The sequence below is a fragment of the Trachypithecus francoisi genome, unplaced genomic scaffold, assembly GCF_009764315.1.
Source record: "Trachypithecus francoisi isolate TF-2019V2 unplaced genomic scaffold, Tfra_2.0 Contig01579, whole genome shotgun sequence".
NCBI lineage: Eukaryota > Metazoa > Chordata > Mammalia > Primates > Cercopithecidae > Trachypithecus > Trachypithecus francoisi.
The window spans coordinates 32,222,433-32,237,554 of record NW_022681442.1 but is presented as its reverse complement, the minus strand read 5'-3'; the positions used below and the strand labels follow the sequence as shown (position 1 = coordinate 32,237,554).

At 39.4% G+C, this 15,122-nt stretch overlaps 1 long non-coding RNA gene across 5 annotated transcripts in view; it reads right to left on the bottom strand.

The window, feature by feature from the left end:
• Window positions 1–15,122, bottom strand: part of LOC117068710 — a 90,534-nt gene that overhangs the window by 22,427 nt on the left and 52,985 nt on the right. For all 5 annotated transcript variants that reach the window (XR_004431212.1, XR_004431214.1, XR_004431215.1 and 2 more), the window contains exon 2: window positions 5,563–5,606. This is a non-coding gene — a long non-coding RNA (uncharacterized LOC117068710). The remainder of the gene's footprint in view (window positions 1–5,562; window positions 5,607–15,122) is intronic.

Genomic DNA, 15,122 nt, shown 5'->3' with positions numbered 1-15,122 from the left:
CAGACCATGTCAGCCTCCTGGAGCGTCCACATTCCACAGGTTCTGAGAAATTCTGCTGTGAAGAAACTGTCTAACTTGCCGTATCCCAGAGCTCCCCAAACTTCCTGACCTCAGTGTCATTTTCCTTCCAAAGAAATGAATGTCATTGAGAATCTCTGTGGTAGAGTCTCTTGTCTTCCTCACTTTGGGGCTTCTGAGCACTTCTTTCATCCAGCCAAGCCTGATGTCAAGGTGTCTTCTCATATGCTGAGGGCCACCACAGCCAGGGGTCTCCCTTTTGGTCGACCGCCTTCACTGCCCACCCTGCAGCCACCTACCACTCAGACTTGCAAAAGTCCTGTATTGATCACCTCTCGTGTTAAACATTTAAGTTTGGTTGCTCTTTTTTTCTTTTCTAAAAAATTTTCAAAGATGATTTTTGAAGAATACTATGCACTGTGGCAGAGGTACAAGCAGGGGAATATTTTGGTTCCCTGCTGGTAGTAATGCTCCCATTGTTGCAGAGGGCAATTTGGTAACATGTAACCAAAGCCTTAAAATTCTATTGAGTGGTGGGGCAGGCACAGTGGGTCATGCCTGTAATCCCAGTACTTTGGGGGTCCAAGGCAGGAAGATCTCTTGAGCCCAGGAATTTGAGGCAAGACTAGGCAACAAAGCAAAACCCTATCTCTATAAAAAAATAGAAAAATTAGCCAGGTATGGTGGCACGCGCCTGTAGTCCCAGGTATTTGGGAGGCTGAAGTAGGAGAATCACTTGAGCCCAGGAGGCCCTGGTTGCAGTGAGCTGTGATCACACCACTGCACTCTAGCCTGGGCAACAGATTAAGGCCCTATATTAGAAAAAAAAAAAAAAGGCCGGGCGCGGTGGCTCAAGCCTGTAATCCCAGCACTTTGGGAGGCTGAGACGGGCGGATCACGAGGTCAGGAGATCGAGACCATCCTGGCTAACATGATGAAACCCCGTCTCTACTAAAAAAATACAGAAAATTAGCCGGGCGAGGTGGCGGGCGCCTGTAGTCCCAGCTACCCGGGAGGCTGAGGCAGGAGAATGGCGTGAACCCGGGAGGCGGAGCTTGCAGTGAGCTGAGATCCGGCCACTGCACTCCAGCCTGGGCGACAGAGCGAGACTCTGTCTCAAAAAAAAAAAGCAACACATTCTGTTTGGGGGACTTTAGCCTAAGAAAACAATTAAGAATGGATGCAAAGAGTTAGCTGCAAGGATTCTTTGCTGTTTTCTGTAATAGCAAAAACTTGAGAACAACCTTAACATCCAAAGATGGAAGATGGTTTCAGTACAGTGTAGCATATTCATATAATCAGGTAGCTCTGAAGAGTGGAGTTTTAGAAGAATATTTAAAATAGACACCCCAAAATAATTTTCTGTAACAAACATACATATGCCCATTGTGATCCCATTTCTGTCAAATCGACATATACCGAGTGTGACATATGCATATAAATATTCGAAGCTGGGGAGAGCAGTCACCAACATTTAGCAGTAATCATCGCTTCCAGGGTAGTTCATTTCAGCTTCCTCTTGTTTATCTGTGCTTTCTGATTTTTATAGAAAAGAATGTATTTTTTTGTATATTGAAAGGAAACAATAAATTAGAAAAATTAACAAAAATGGTTGGTGGCGCTTTACATGCTTTGTTACCATTTAAAGTCCCAGCTTACTCCAAATAGGGTTCTGTCAACACCAACTGGGACTTTTCTGTCTCTTGGGGAGTAAGTGCTCCATGAGGAAGGTCAAAGAGAATGTCAACCTTCCTTCTGCTATCTGAGGAAATCTGGATATGAGAGCCAACTTCTAGGTTGTGATGCTGCAATTTACTGAGAAAAAAAAGATCAACACACCCCACCATCTATTTATTTAATATTAAAAATAATATTTCACTGAGTTTGGCTGGCGTCAGCCTGAGCTGTTACTCATACAGGAATTCAAACAAAAGCAGCATTGGCTCTGGGCCAGTGGGTTGGTGCTGGGTGGTCCATGTCGGTCCTTAGCTCAGAGCAGTTCCTAAGGCTGCTTTGAGACCTGATTTGGGCTGGGAAGATGATGTATTCATTTATTTATTAGAAATGTTTTAACAGGAAATGCTAATAGTTTGCATTGAGGGAGAACTGCCCTGGAGACAGCTGGAGGAACCCAACAGACATCGCTGGGGAGGAGATAGCTGCTCATGGCCTTGGAATTAAATCAGGGTCTGTTATGAGAGTCTACACTGGAACCCAGCACACTAAACTTGCCCAAAACACCCCGGATGCTTTGCTTCAGGACAGAGGAGGAAGGAGCAGCTCCACTCTTTCAGCTGCCCTGGGTCTCTTATCTGTTGCCATTTGTTTCTCAGAAACCTAACAGCGTATTTTTCACGTGACTGTGAACACAGACACCAACTCTGCTAGGAATGAACAGGCCCCGTGGACACAAACCTCCAGGTGGAGTTTTGTGACCCAAGGTGTAAGCAGCACATGTATAACTTGAACCCACATTGAGTGTGCCTGTGGGCTGGAGTCACATGCGAGTTCAGGGGTTACACATGCATATCCTTTATGTGTATGAGGACAAGTGAAAGACCAATGTTTGCAAGGGATTCCAGGCATGTCCTCAAGCTCCAGGGCACATTCCATTGTTAGAACACATTCGTGGGTATTTTGTGGAACCACAGAAAAAATGAAATATAGAGGAGGGTGTAAATCAAGCACAAATGTCTACGCATGAGAAAAACATGAGCTGGCTTGTGTATTTTTTTTTAAATCCTCTTCTAGCTCTTTTGCAAGTGTGTGGAACTTTACTCGTGGGGGAAGAGCGTGATTACAGTGCCACAGGGAATGGGGTTGTCTCACCCATTCTGGCACGACAAAAGTGCTGTTCCTGTGTTTCCAGATAACAATGGAGGTGAAGCCTGACCCTGGAAACCAGTCAAGATTCTCAGAGATAAACCCTTGGGCAGCAAGAACACAGTCAATGAAAAGAAACTGACCCTGTGCCTCTTGAGTCACAGAATTCCCACAAATGCTGTGCCCTCGTCAGTTCTGGCAGGACTCACCATCACAACCCCAGACTTCGCCACCACTTTATAAACAGTGTGGAAGGCGTTGCCGGAGTCTCTGAAGAGGGGGCTGCACTAGAAGTCAGGGCATCTTTACCTCCAGCACCTAAAAATACAGGATGCCTCCCTCCCTCCCATTTTCTTGTAGAGGTAAAACTTTCCTTCCAGGCTCACAAAGTTATGAGAAAGCCTCTTCAACAGTTTTCCTCTGGCAGCATTTCCATGCAGATCATTCCCCTAGGTCTGCCGCTGCTGAAAGTACGTCAGACGAGCCTTTAACCTGACAGATTTTGGTGTTCTAAAACCTGAACCAAGAGCCTTTGGAAGGATTGTCCAGCCTTGGAACTCAGGGCAGGAAGTTTCAGGACAAGGGTGGTAGAGGACCTGGGCTAGGGTGAGGAAGACTAGAGCCAGAAAAGAGGAGAAAGAGGGGTTTGCATCAGTGACAATGGAGGTAAGCAGTAGCTTGGAAATTCATTAAGTGTCTTGTTTAAGGTCCAAAATTAATGAGTCTCTTAGAGCCTCAAGTTCCTCAGCAAAATGAGAGTGTTGAAGTTTCTGGATTTTAAATCCAATGAACTAGGACTTCATTCCTTAACCACTGCTTTCCTGTAAAACCCTAAAACCATTCAGCACTGTATAAGCCACTAGAACAATGGTTTTCAACATTGGCTGCATATGGAATCACTTGGGGAGCTTTAAGCAATGTTAATGCATGAATTCAGCTCCAGAGATTCTGATGAAATTGGTCTGGATGAGGCCTGTACACCAGGATTTCTCTCTCCTTTCATGAGTCCTCTCCCTGAAATGCAGGTATTGTCTAAAATTCTGTCTGTAACACTCAGATTTCTATTTTTTTTTCTCTATTTCTCTTCTCATTCACTCCTACATCATTAACTATCACTTATTTCAGGATGATGCTCAAATCTGTCTAGATCCATGACTTATTTATCCTGCTTTCTTCTGTCCATCTATATCTAAATGGTGATATTCTAGGCTCCAATTCATATTCAGTCCCAAACTCAACATCATATCCCCAAAGCTCTTTCATTTCTTGATGGTATACCTCCCATTATCTTATCACCAAGGCTCCAAATCTTAGTGTTATCTTTGTGTGATGAATTTAAAAATGCATTAATATAAGCATGTTCCCAATCTCTCTACCACCTGCTCATAAGAGAATGTTGTCTTTGATAGCGTGGCTAAGCCTGCTCTCTTAGGAGAGTTCTGCCTTTTTTGGACTGGTCCCTTAAATTTCAAGATTCAAAATCAAGAGAATGGATAAACAAAGATAAGACTGAAGAGGCAGAAGGAAGGGAAGAAAAGAACAAAAAACAAGGGCCTCATGGGCTGAGGCTTTTGAGAGAGTTTCCAGAAAAAAAAAAAAAAAAAAAAAGGAAAGTAAGAGGTTAGAAGAGTGAGAAGCTCCAGAACTGATGAGTTCTAAGTACTAAAGACAGAAAAGGGAAGTCTAAGAATTGTTCCTAAACTATGAATTGTATGCTTCTTAAAGTTCCTAGAGAATGGCAAGTAAAATTTTGAATTAGTTTTAAAATACTTTTGATTGTTAGACTTTTTTTTTTAGTTCAGTGTTGCTTTGAGACTGAGTTATGTGGATGTTCAGCTTATATTTGGATTACATACAACACGTCCTTCTTCTTCAGTTATCATATCAAAATGTTGCCAAACCCTATAATTTTTCCCCCTTCAGCCTTATCACTCTCAACTTCCCAACAACATCATAAACACCAGCTAGACTTCCTACTTTTTCTCTAAGCATATCTCAAACTTTTTTCCTTTGGACTTTGGTTTGTTTTGTTCCCTACACCCAGAATCACTGTCCATTTCCATCACTTGAAAATTTCTATGTGTCAAAGCCCAGCTTAGAGTCCACTTTCTTGAGGCCTTCCATGCTGATGCTCCATGCATTCTACATCCCTTCCTGCCTTTGCAATTGTCCGTCACAACAATAACGATGATGATAATACCAATAGCTCACATTTATATGGAGTGTACTATGTCCAGGCACTGTTTTAAGTGCTTTGCACACATTATTTTATTTAACTCTTGCAATAACCCTGGGAGGTTGTACTGTGGGAACTCAGACAGGAAGGTTAAGTGACTTCCCCATGATTACACAGCTATAATTGTCACAGACAGGATTTGCATCCAGGCTGCAGAGACCTCACCCTTTCTACAGTACACTTACACTTTAATACCTCAGTACATGCCTGAAATATCCTTGTCATTCCTCTAGGTCTACAGGAAGTTTCCATTTATTACTGCTTCACATTTTGCAGCCCCCACCCCCCATTCAACACCAACAAATAAATGGTTGTGCTTCACTATCGTCAGATTTACATAGTCACTAAAGGGTTTGCACTGGCGTCCAAATAGAAGACATCAGCATGTGCATGATCAGCATTTTGACTTAGAGAGATCCACTTTAGGCTGAAGTCTTCAGAGACACTTAATCTAAGAGCAGGGAGCATATGTTTATAAATCTTACCTTTGAGTTTCATCTTCTTCCTCATAATATCTTTGACGTGTCAACTGTAAAGCAAACCACAGAATGGCCATACTTGAGTGAAGCAAAGATTTAACGCTGCTGCTCTAGTTCAAGTGGCTATACCTAGAACTACAGTTGTGTTTTACCAGTCATTGTGAAGTACACACACAGTGATTTAATGCAGCTTGGTTTATATTGAGATGCAGCTCTGTTCTAACTTCTTGGAGAGAGCAGTGGGGTTACTGTTAAAGGGCAATCCACTTGGTCAGGAATCGTTTTCAGGTGAACAAAACTATGGTTTGATTTGAGAACTACATAAATCAATTAGTTTTAATTCTGTAAAATACATAAGTAACTTTTAGGGTAAAAGCATGCTGTAAAGTATGTATGTAGGCTTCCACTTCTGGCCGAGATTGAATAACAAGGATTGGCTTACTCTCCTAGCTGAAACAACCAAATAAATTGACAACATATGTGAAACAACAGCTTGAAAGACACTGGATATCAGGCAAAAAAGGACAGTGGTCTCAAGAGATGTAATGAAGTAAGTGCTACAATTGCCATGGTTTACTGCCTTGAGAGAATTTGCAAGCCACACCACAAAGAAAGGGAAACCTGGGTAGAACCAGACAAACTTCATGAGTTGAGAATACAGAGCAGAGTCTGGGGAGACCAAGGCTACTAGAACATTCCTGAGGTATGCAGAGGGTTCCCACTCAAGTATTCAGCTAAGGACTGATCAGCACATGCACATAAGGAAACTACTGGAGGCCAGAAAAAAAAAAAAATACCCAAAAAATTAAAGGTAACTGGCTGGGCACAGTAGTTCATGCCTATAATCCCATGTCTTTGAGAGGCCAAGACAGGAGGATTGCTTGAGGGCAGGAGTTAGAAAGCAGCCCGGGCAACATAGCAAGACCCTGTCTCTACTAAAAATTTAAAAGTTGGCCAGGCATGGTGGATGCACCTGTAGTCCCAGCTACTCAGGAGGCTGAGGTGGGGGGATGGCCTGAGCCCAGGAGTTTAAAGCTGCAGCGAGCTATGAATGTACCACTGCACTCCAGCCTGGGTGACAGAGTGTGAACCTGTCAAAAGAGAAAGAGAGAAAGAAGGAAGGAAGGAGGGAAGGAAGGAGCCAGACCCAGTGGCTCACACCTGTAATCCCAGCCCTTTGGGAGGCTGAGGTGGGCAGATCACCTGAGGTCAGGAGTTCGAGACAAGCCTGGCCAACATGGTGAAACCCTGTCTCCACTAAACATACAAAAATTAGTTGGGCATGGTGATACAAGCCTGTAATCCCAGCTACTGGGAGGCTGAGGCAGGAAAATCACTTGAACCCAGGAGGCGGCGGTTGCAGTGAGCTGAGATCGTGCCACTGCACCCCAGGCTGGGTGACAGAGTGAGACTCGGTCTCAAATAAAAAAAAAAAAAAAGAAGAAAGAAAAAATAGAGATAACAGTGACAGTCAGTCTCATAAGGCTGGGAATAGCATCTGTTCTCACCAGCCAGACTTGAAAATCTCAAGATTCATGGTGGGGTACATGAGAGTGTATGTAAGGGCACTGCCTCAGTGGTAAGACCTAGTTAATTCTAGACCAAACACCACTCCGTCCTGTCTAACAAAACTTAAAAACAAGAGCCAAAAGGATCAAACTGTTTTCAAGTGATTTATCCAAATTCTGCAAGAAAGCTCCAGAGTATTATTGGAATACAGAAATAACCAGCACCAAACAAAAAATTTAAATGCCTGGAATCCAGTAAAAAATTGCCAGGCATCGAAATAGCAAGAAAGTATAATCTATAGCAAGGAGATTAAGCAATTGAAGCTGAAACAGAACAGATACAGATTTAGATTTAGCAGAGAAGGACATTAAAAATAGCTATAACTATTACATATGTTCCAAAATTAAGTAGAGACATGGAAGATATATTCTCTTAAAAACAAAATACCATTTATTTATAATTATGTGATTAGAAAGGATAGGTTTTTAAAATGGACTTTACTGAGGGACAACCAATATGTTACTTTTCCCAAAAATATTTTGGCATTATGTTAATAGACTTCTTGTTTATTGTAATATTTTGGCATTATGTTAATAGACTTCTTGTTTATTATAATATTTTGGCATTATGTTAATTGACTTCTTATTTATTATCTTGCTTATAATTTGTTATGGATTTTTTATTGTGGTAAAAAATGCATAAAATGTACCATTTTAAACATTTCTAAGTATATAATTCAGTAGTGTTAAATATATTCACATTGTCATACAACCCATCTCCAAATCTTTTTCATCTTGCAAAACTGAAACCATCCATTGAATAACGACTCTCCATTTCCCCCTACCCCGGTCCCTGGAAACCACCATTCTGCTTTATTGTTATACATGTGTTCTGTTTTTTGTTTTTGTTTTTGTTTTGAGACAGTTTTGCTCACATTGCCCAGGCTGCAGTGCAATGGTGCAATCTCGGCTCACTGCAACCTCCACCTCCCAGGTTCAAGTGATTCTCCTGCCTCAGCCTCCACAGTAGGTGGGATTACAGAAGCATGCCACCACTCCCAGCTAATTTTTGTATTTTTAGTAGAGACAGGGTTTCACCATGTTGGCCAGGCTGGTCTCAAACTCCTGACCTTAGGTGATTCACCTGCCTCCGCCTCCCACAGTGCTAGGATTACAGGCATAAGTCACACGCCCGGCCTGTTTTTATGAATTTGACTACACCAAATATCTCATATAAGTGGGCTCACACAGAATTTGTCTTTTTGTGACTGGCTTATTTCACCTAGCATAATGTCCTCAAGGTTCATCCATGCTGTAGCATGTATCGGAATTTCCTTCCTTTTTAAGGCTGAAAAATTTTCTGTTGTGTGCATATACCACATTTTACCTACCCAGCAATGGACACGAGAGCTTCTACCTCTTGACTATTGTAAATAGTGCTGCTATTAACTGTGGAGTGTAAATATCTCTTTTGATATTGCTTGGCCTAGATTCTTTTGGATATATGTCCAGAGGAGGAATTACTATTGTATGGTAATTCTATTTTTAATTTCTAAGAAACCACCATACTATTTTTTACAGTGGCAACACCATTTTACATTCTCATCAATAGTAAATAAGCATTTCAATTTCTCCCATCCTCATCAGTACTTTTTTTTCTGTTTATTTAGGTCTTCTTATTAAAATTTACTTTTATTTTAGGTTCGGGGCACATGTGCAGCTCTGTTATATAGGTAAACTTAGGTTTTTCCAATAGTACCCATCCTCATGAATATGAGGTAATATCTCACTGTGTTTTTTGTTTTGTTTGTTTATTTTTGAGACGGAGTTTTGCTCTCATTGTCCAGGCTGGAGTGCAATGGTGCAATCTTGGCTCACCGAAACCTGGGAGGTGGCTCCAGGGTTCAAGTGATTCTCCTGCCTCAGCCTCCCAAGTAGCTGGGATTACTGGCATGCACCACCACGCCTGGCGAATTTTGTATTTTTTTTTTTTTAGTAGAGATGGGGTTTCTCCATGTTGGTCGGGCTGGTCTCAAACTCCCGACCTCAGGTTATCCACCCGCCTCAGCTTCCCAAAATGCTGGGATTACAGGTGTGAGCCACCATGCTGGCCCTCACTGTGTTTTTCATTTGCATCTCCCTAATAATTAGTGATGTTTAGTATCTTTTCATATGCTAATTGTCCATTTGCATATCATCTTTGGAGCAATGTCTATTCGACTTTTTGCCCATTTTTAAATTTTTTTGTTGTTCAGTTGTAGAAATATGTATTTTTTAAAAATCTAAATCACATTTGTAGACATGAAAACAATATGTGAGATAAAAAATATGCTGGATGATATTAGTGGCAAATTGAACACAGCAAGCAAAGATTAGTGACATTGAAGATACAGCAACAAGACTATCCAAAATAGAACAAAGAAAATATAGTATTTTTAAAACATCCCACCATTAGATCTAACAAAAAATAAAATTAAATAAATAAAAATAAAAACAGAGAATCAGTCATTTCTTTCTTTCTCTTTCTCTCTTTCTCTCTCTTTCTTTCTTTCTTTCTGACAGAGTTTGCCCTGTTACCCAGGCAGGAGTGCTGTGGTACGATGGTCATGGCTCACTGCAGCCTCAACCTCCTGGGCTTGAGTGATCCACCCACCTCAGCCCCCCAAGTAGCTGAGACTACAGGCACATGACACCATAGTTGGCTAATTTTTACATTTTTTGTAGCTATGGGGTTTTGCCATATTGCCCAGGCTGGTCTTGAACTCCTAGGCTTAAGTGATCCACCTGCTTCACTCAGCCTCCCAAAATGCTGGGATTATAGGCATGAGCCACTGCACCTGGCTAGTCATTTCTTTAAGAAGCCTAATATACAAGTAATTGGAGTCCTCCAAGAGAAGGAATGGGAAGAGGGCCAAAAATATATTTTTCCAAACATTATGAAAATCCATAGATCCAAGAAGCTCAGTGAACCTCAAGTATAAGGCAAATGAAAATAACACCAAGGCACATCATAAACAAATTAGTCAAAACCAGTGATAAAAAGAAAATATTACAAGTAGCCAGAAAAAAGAAAGAAAGACACACTGCATACAGACGAACAAAGATAGGCTGACAGATTTGGTTTGGGAAACAATGCAAATGCTTCCTTGTGAGGAAGCAACATCATTAAAATATTGAAAGGACAAAAAAGTATCAGGCAAGAATTCTATACCCTGTGAAAATATATTTCTAAAGTCAAAGCTGAAAGAATTCATCACCAGCAGGCTCATACTAAGAGAATTATTAAAATAAATCCTTCCAACAGAGGGACAATTATAACAAATGGAAATATGGATCTACACAAAGAAATATGAAAGCTGGAAATAGGTAAATATATGTCTTATTATGCTTCTTTAAGTCTCTTTGAAAGCCCATTTATTGTCTAAACAAAATAACAATGTAGCATGGAGTTTGTAACATATGTAAAAGTGAAATGTATGACATGAATTGCACAAAGGTCAAGAGGGGAGAAAGGAAAGTATATTATTGTAAGGTTGTTACACTAAATATAAAGTGGAATAATATCATTTGAAAGTAAACTGTGATATGTTAGACTTGTATCTATAAACCCTAAAGCAACCACTAAAATAAAACAGTTATAGATAGTAAGGCAACAAAGGAGATAAAATGGAATCATAAAAAAATTAATCCAAAAGAAGGCAGAAAAGGAGGGAAGGGGTAGAAGAACAGATGAAATAAACAGCAAGATCATAGATTTATTGGTTCCCTCCCCCCATTTTCCCCATCAGTCAAGTCCTCAGAGCAAAAGATGATGGATTTAAACCTAGCCATATAAATAACAACATTAAATGTAAATGGTCTACTACAATTCAAAATCAGAGATAGCTAGATTGGATTTTTTTCAAGCAAGAACCAACTTATGCTATCTATAAGAAATGTACTTAAAATCTAAAGACACATATGGGTTAAAAGTAAAGGGACAGGAAAAGATATTGCATGCCGACACTTAGCAAAAGAAACCTGGAGTTGCTATGTTAAGGCAGAGTTCAGAGCAAAGAGTTTATCAGGGATAAAGATGTCAAGCCATTTTATCAAAAGAACATAACAGTTAGGTGTGGTGGTTCATGCTTATAATCCCAGTACTTTGGGAGGCCAAGGCAGGAGGATCAACAAACCCTAAAAGTTTGACACTAGATGAGATCTCAGCAAAGCGAGATGCCATCTCTACAAAAAATAAATAAATAAATAATCAACTGGATGTGGTGGCATGTGCCTGTAGTCCCAGCTACTTGGGAGGCTGAGGCGGGAAGAATGCCTGAGCCTGGGAGGTGGAGGGTGCAGTGAGCCGTGATTGTGACACTGCACTCCAGCCTGGGCAACAGATTAAGACCCTGCCTCAAAAAAGAAAAGAAAAAGAAAGAACATAACAATCTAAAACATTTAGATGCCTAAGAACAGAATTTCAAAATACAGAAAGCAAAAACTGATAGAACTGCAAAAAGAAATGGACAAATCCACAGTTATACTTTGACATTTAAGTACCTTTCTCTCAACAATTCATAAAACAAGTAGAAGGAAAATCAGCGTAGAGAAGAGTTAAACAACACAATCAACCAACTTGACCTAATTGACATTTATAGAACATGTTATGCAACATAAGCCGCGTCCACATTCTTGTTATGTGCACATGGAACTTTCACCAACACATAAATGAGATACTTGGCCACAAACTAATCTAAATACATTTCAAAGAATTCAAGACATAAAAGGTATGCTCTCTAACCACAATGAAATTAAGGTAGACACAGAAAACAAAGGTCTCTGGAAAATCCCCAAGTATTTGGAAATCAAATGACAACTTCTAACTTATTCATGAATCAAATAAGAAATCAAAAGGGGGATTAGAAAATATTAATCCCTCTTTAAAGGGGGCTGGGTGAGGTGGCTCACGCCTGTAATCCCAGCACTTTGGGAGGCCGAGGCAGGTGGATCACCTGAGGTCAGGAGTTCAAGACCAGCCTGGGCAATGTGGTGAAACCCTGCCTCTACTAAAAATACAAAAATTAGCTGGGTGTGGTTATGCATGCCTGTAATTCCAGCTACTCAGGAGCCTGAGGCAGGAGAATTGCTTGAACCCCAGAGGTAAAGGTTGCAGTGAGCCAAGATTGCCCCATTGTACTCCAGCCTACACAACAGGGTGAGATTCTGTCCTAAAAAAAAAGAAGAAGAAGAAAGAAGAAAGAAGAAGAAGAAGAAGAAAGAAGAAGAAGAAGAAGACGAAGACGAAGACGAAGAAGAAGAAGAAGACGAAAACAAAGAAGAAGAAGAAGAAGAAGAAGAAGAAGAAAATGTAATATTAACTGAAAGAAAATGAAAATACAACATATCAAAATTTGTGGGATACTACTTGGGGGAATCTAATAGCGTTAAATGTCTATATTAGAAAAGAAGAAGGATCTCAAGTCAATGAACTGAACAATTGGTGGATCTCAGCTTCCACCTCAAGAAACTAGAAAAAACAGAGCAAATTAAATCTAAAGTAAGTAGAAGACGTGAAATAATAGAGATGAAATAGAAAAGAGAAAAATAGAAAAAATCAATGAAACCGAAAGTTGATTTTTTGAATATATCAATAAAATTGATAAAACTCTAACCAGACTGATCAGGAAAAAAATAAAATAAAAATTACCAATATAAGAAATGAGACAAGTGACCACTACAGATCCTAAACATATTAAAAGATAATAAAGGAATACTATGAAAAATCAGTGCCAATACATTTAACAAATTACATGAAATTGACAAATTCTTTGAAGAACACAAACTACCAAAGCTCATTCCAAAGGATACTGATGTCTCGAATAGCCCTTTATCTATTAAAGAAATTGAATTTGTAATTAAAAACCTTTCCACAAAGAAAACTTCAGGCCCAGATGACCTCATTTGTTTGAGGTGAATTCTACCAAACATTTGAGGAAGAAATAATACCAAATCTACATTAACTCTTCTAGAAAATTGAAAAAGTAGGAATACTCCTCAACTCATTTGATGAGGCCAGCATTACCCTGATACTAAAACCAGATAAAGGCATTATAAGGAAACTACAGACCAATATCCCTTATGAACATAGGTACAAAAACGCTAAACAAAATTTTGTCAAAATGAATCCAGCTATATATAGGATAATACTTCATGACCAAGTGGAGTTTATCCCAGGAATATAAGGTTAGTCTAACATTTGAAAAATCAGTGTAATTTACCATATTAATTAAATTAAAAACTACATAGTCATCTCAACAAATGCAGAGAAATTATTAATGAAACCCAACATCCGTTTCTGATTTTTTTTTTTAATTAACAAACTAGGAATAGTTCAGAGCATCCTCTACATGATTTTTTTTTTAATCTCTAAAAAATCTACAGCTAACATACTTAATGATGAAAGGCTGAATCCTTTCTCCCTGTGATCAGGAATGTGATAATAATATGTACCCTTACTACTCCTGTTCAACACTGTACTGAGAATCTAGACAATGAATAATAAAGAAAAGAAAATGAAAGTATCCAGTGGGGAAGAAAGAAGTATTTCTATTCACAGGTGACATGACCGTCTATGCAGAAAGTCTTACAGAATTTACAAAAAAACTCCTAGAATGAATTCAGCAAGGTTGCATGATACAAGATCAATATGCAAAAAATAATGGTATTTCTAAAACCTGGCAATGAACAATTGGAAACTGAAATTTTAAAATACTATTTACAAGAGCATTGAAAGATATAAAATGCTTATGTATAAATCTGACAAAGGTTGTGGAAGAATTGTACATAGAAAACTTCAAAGCAACATTGAAATTAAAAACCTAAATAGAGAGATATACCATATTCATGACTCTGAAAACACAATTTTTAAGACGTTGATTCTCCCCAAAATGATCTGTAGATTCAATGCAGTTTCAGTAAAAATCCCAGCAAACTTTTTAATAGAATTTGAAAAATTATTTCTAAAATTTACATGGAAATGCAAAGTCCGAAGAACTTTGAAAAGAAGCATTGTGCAAACAACTTTGAAAAAGGAAAAGTAGAAAAACTAACACTATTATAAAGCTACAATAATCAAGACAATGTATCACTAAATCAATGTACGACAATCAATAGCATTTCGTTTCTTTTTTTTTTTTTTTTTTTTTGAGATAGAGTCTCGCTGTTGTTGCCCAGGCTGGAGTGCAGTGGCGCAATCTCAGCTCACTGCAAACTCCACCTCCCAGGTTCAAGCGATTCTCCTAACTCAGCCTTCCGAGTAGCTGGGATTACAGGCACACGCCACCATGCCCAGCTAATTTTCTGTACTTTTAGTGGAGACGGCGTTTCACTATGTTGGCCAGGCTGGTCTCAAACTCCTGACCTTGTGATCAACTTGCCTCGGCTTCCCAAAGTGCTGGGATTACAGGTGTGAGCCACCGCGCCCGGCCCAGTAGCATTTCTATATACCAATAACATCCAGGATGAGAGTCAAATCAAGAACACAATCCTATTTATAATTGGAATAAAGAAAATGAAATACCTAGGAATACAGCTAACCAGGGAGGTGAAATATTATTACAATGAGAATTACAAAACACTGCTCAAAAAAATCAGATGATGCGAATGAATGGGAAAACATTCCATCCTCATGTAAAGGAAGAATCAATATCATTAAAATGGCCATACTGCCCGAAGCAACTTACAAATTCAAAGCTATTCCTAACAAACTACTAATGCCATTCTTCATGGAATTAGAAAAACCATTCTAAAATTCATATGGAACCAAAACAGAGCCTGAATATCTAAAGCAATCCTAAGCAAAAAGAACAAAGTCAGAGGCATCACACTACCCAACTTCGAAATATTCTATATAAGGCTACAGTAACCAAAACAGCATGGTATTGATACAAAAACAGACACATCGACCAATGGAACAGAATAGAAAACTCAGAAATAAAGCTGCATGTCTACAACCACATGATCTTCAACAAGGCCAGCATAAACAATGGGCAAAGGACTTCCTATTCAATAGATGCT